The sequence below is a fragment of the Hermetia illucens genome, chromosome 3, assembly GCF_905115235.1.
Source record: "Hermetia illucens chromosome 3, iHerIll2.2.curated.20191125, whole genome shotgun sequence".
Taxonomy (NCBI): Eukaryota; Metazoa; Arthropoda; class Insecta; order Diptera; family Stratiomyidae; genus Hermetia; species Hermetia illucens.
Window position 1 is genome coordinate 124560695 of NC_051851.1, and position 4742 is coordinate 124565436.

Sequence of the window (4742 nt, forward strand, 5' to 3'; positions counted from 1 at the left end):
CATCGTTGGAATGGTACCGATTGACATCTTGGCAGATTGAAGAGATGAACAGAGCATATATAATGAAAAACCCGCTTCTTCACCACAGTAGGATAAAAGGTGTCGAAATGCATGCGCAAAAGGGGACAGTTGACCTATTGGCCCTGCAATCAAGAAATATTACCGAGAAAGCATGGGAGACCAGTTATATATAACCCTACTTACTTCTACACGGCGCATAGAGAACATCACAGGTACCTCTGCAAGTTTGATACTTCATCTGATTGTCCAAACCAGGATACTGTATGAAATTCATGTGCAAAAGAGAAAAACATATGGCAAAGTCATAGTAAAGTAGTGGTGCTGGGAGTGATGCGAGACTTGCACGCAGGAATCCATTAAGTGAAGTTTTCTTTTCTGAAATTTTATAACTTTTGGTTCCTGAAAGGTTGACGCTTCTAATTCTTCATACGCTTGATGCTTTGAGTGTTTTGTTTAGGATATCGTAACTTCACCACTTTATTTACATAAAATGCTGCTACCGAACCCAGATAAGGGATGGGGATTTCAGACAATTTATTTCTTTTTTTGCCAGTCTTTTTGTCTCTGTTAGAAGTGGGGTCGACCCGTCTTGATTTTTTGCGAAATTTTGCTTTGTCAATAGCCTGACCTGGATTTAGTCGCGAGGTTTTCAAATCGCCATCTAGCCATCATTGTTGTCCATCGATTTCGACATCCAGACCAATCTTGGAAAGTGAATTATCTTTAGCGCGACCATACCATCAAATACACCTCTCTAGCAATTTTTCTCCGATCGGTTCAACCCCATATCGATCGCGCATATCCTCATTCTGGATGTGATCATGGCATGTTACGTCACTGATACAACGCAACATTTTCATCTCTATTACCACGAGACGTCGTTCATTGTCTTTTATAGTCCACCAACACTCAGAACCATGAAGAGTGATAGGGCGGACGGCACAACTTATCCTCCTATTCTCAGTAAAATCAAAATAAAATGCTGAGATTATGGAAAAAAATGAAAAAAGTAGTGTAATAATTACTGCACTATGCTGAATCCAACTTGATCTCTCACGGTGACAGGGTAACCAGGCAACGTCCGCCCCAATCGACGCGGTACGACGGGTCTCGGTTCTGCTGAGAAATGAGCAAGGGCTCTCGATGTATGGATGGCGTCAGGACGTGAGTAAATTAGTCCTAGCCAAACAAATCCATCCGTTACCACGCTAAATATTTATATGACAGAAGTATGGGCAAGGGTCCTTCCTACGACATAGAATGTAAACGCACAAAAGTGGCTATAGCCTTTTCTACTTTCGTAGCCCGCGTATCAAATATAGTGTTGGTATTGCCACTTCTGAGGGTCTCCGCGGTGGCATTAGAGAAGTCGAGCAATAGCCAGCTGATGAAGCGCTTTCACTACATATTCACCACGGTCAACGAGGTATCAAGAAACACGCCTTTTGAGAACTATTTTACCTTTACCGTTTCCGCTTCCTTTAAATGTTCCGTGTGCCAGGACTAGCCTCTGTTGTTTGTTCGAAATATGCCTTTGGACACTCCGGACACTTTGCAGATTCTACTTGGATTTGTGAAGATTTTGGGTTCCCTCGCATTCGATCGTATTCGCAATATCAAATTGAACCTGCATTTTTTACTGCAATATAAGCACTATGTAGCCATAGCCGTGGAAGCGGATCGATGAACGGACGGGATTGAAGACTCTATTAATAGCGGGCGTGACGGGCTCGAATACCGCGCAAAATTCCGGGAATTCCAGAAGAACTTGCATGTGGCCTCAGACTTTTTGATGGTCCTGCGAAGAGCGTTACCGGCTGATTCCTCATCGGTGACGAGCAGCAGGTGGAACGAACACTTTAGCACAATTCTTAGCCGGAACATCCACCTCTTGTGGATGAAATGGTTAGTTAAAAGCAGGAGAAAAACAATCTTGGCAATCAATGCACTTAAACGGAGTAAAGCCGCAGAGTTATTAATCACTGCATTTGATATTTCTGCAGATCTACTATTTCTACTCGTCCGGAAATCCAGAGAGTAGAAGAAGGGGATGTACGATACGATTCCAAAGAAGGGCACTCGCTTCGAATGTGACACTTGGAGAGGTATCTACGTGCTCCCTACAGTCGCAAGTATAGTAGCTAAAATATTACTGGAACGCAGTAGAGACCATCTCGGAAACTTGATTGATAGAGGCCAGACATTGACTGCATCAGCACCCTACGGATCAGTTTGCAACTGCACGTGGAGTTTAGATTCACCAGCTTTTCATCGAATTCGACAGCATGACTAGGGAGTGTATCTGCCGCGCTCTATACAGTGGAGCTAATAGCATTTATCAGAGCAACATACCATATAATGATGCAAAATGTCACTTGCTGCTCCGAAGTTAAATTTCAGAGCGGCATTCTGTCACTAATATTATCTCTTCTTATTACCAGTGACGTTTTCATGTTGGTTTATCTGGAAGATGTGGCTAATGACATTTGGAAAGAGAAGCAAGTAGAGTTGTACTGAAAATAAACAGTAACAATTCCAAGGTTCTCAGTCATCGCACTCTACCTATCTACATTAATGGTAGAGCATCGCAGTTGAAGGTCAATTTGTATATATAGGAAGCATGGTTTCTGTCGATGGTGGCACCGAACTGGATGTCGCTACGACAGTACTAGATCCGCATTCGTTGCCTTTTCTGGAAATACAGTTATCGCAACACCGGTATCAAGTGCAAACTGTTCTGTGCTAACGTTATTTTTCTGGGGCTATATGGCAATTGTACATGGAGGGTGAGCACCACTGTCATTAGAAAGTTCAAAGCCTTCGTCAATACCTGTCTGCGTCGTATCGCCGGAGTACGCTGTGTTGATATTACTTCGAACGAAGAGTTTGGCCGGCGCACAGGCCTGTCACCTGCAGGGTATGTGATCGGAAGTTGGAAGCAGTGGGTAGGTCACACATTAAGTAGGGGCGACACTTCCATTGTTGGCTACGACATGCGCCTCTCCCAAGTTGGTCGACTAATGGGTCTCCCTACGGGAAATTGGCACAAAGCAGTAGAGCAGGAGTGCCAAAAAGTCCTGGGGGAAAATGAAGCGCATTTCAGCACACTGTGAAAGATAGCGCTTAGGTGATGTCTCACTAACTTCCCCAAGAACTGAATGGCAACTATTTAATTGATAACCCCAGGGAACTGTTTTGTCCCATCTACCTCAGATAATAGGAGAAACATTTTCAAAGCAATCGTCAAAATGTTTGACTCGGAGTTGGCGCAACAATCTATATTGGATCAGGGCCTTGAAGTGTGTTAGAGCACTTCATTCAAGACCATAACGGTACACGACAGTATATTGTAGGAGACAATGTGGTCAGCATTGCACTCGCACGAGATTATTACCCTGATTTGACTCAGGTACTAATTCACAGCTGAGTCGACTGGTATCCGACCTCAAATCACAATGCAAATTCCACTGCCACCAGTGAGAATCCTTTATCGTAAAAGATTTTAGCCGCCTTTACTGATCTGATTTCGTTAAGCCGAAGTCACGACTCTTATACCAATAAGACCTAGTGTAGGTCCACAACTTTGTCAGCGTTATTACCAGTAGTGGTGCAGGTTTTTTGGCAAATCTTCAAGTGTACTTTTCGACATAGGTATAGTTTTATTTGTGATCATTAATGGCGCAACAACCAGAATCAGGTCTAGGCCTGGCTTAGTAAGGAATTCCAGACATCCCGGTTTTGCGTCGAGGTAAACCAATTCGATGTCCCTAAAAGCTCTCTGGTATCCTGGCCTATGCCATCGCTCCATCTGAGATGGAGTCCTCCTCGCCTTCTTTTCCTACCATAGATATTGGCCTTACAGACGGTCATGGCACCGCATAGCTCATGGATTTCGTCGTTATATAGGCTACGAAATGGTCTATCCCCTTGTAAGGGGCCAAAAATTCTTCGGAGGATTCTTCTCTCGAACGCGGCCAAGAGTTTGCAATTTTTTTTGCTAAGAACCCAAGTCTCCGAGGAATACGTGTGGACTGGCAAGATCACAGTCTTGTACAGTAACCGTTTTGACCAGCTTTGTGGAGGAGGCGATAAAGCGTGAATGTCCAGAGGTAACCAATGCGCGGATAGGTATCACCTCTGTAGTTGCTCGAGGCCAAAAACTCGCCGTGGTGGAAGTCCCGGAGCAATCTGCAAGCAAACTACTTAGCAGCGGGAGAATCAAAATTGGATGGGTAGTATGCAGGGTACGAATGCGGATAGTCCCCACCAAGTGCTACAGGTGTCTCAAATATGGACACACGTCAGCAGCGTGCAAGAGATGGGACAGAAGAACAGCATGCCGAAGATGCGGCCAAGTAAGTCAGCAAGCGAAGACCTGCAATAAAAACGAAAGTTGCATTCTATGCAGCGTCGCACACACTGCGGGATCGGGCCGGTGTCCAATCTTCAGGGTAGAATTGGAAAGGGCTAGGGTGCGAATGGTATGATCCACATTTTATAAATTAACATGCACCGGAGTGTAACCGCTCACCAGTTACTAGCACGGTTCGCTGTGGAAGTAAATGCTGATCTAGTGTTAATTAGCGAGGAATACTGTAACAGGGACCCGGCTTTATGGCATTTCGACTTATCGGGTACCGCTGCCATCTGGGTTCGGGACGACGTTCGACTTCGTGTTCTTGCCGAGGACCGAGTGAACGGGTTTGTCTGGATCTGGTGTT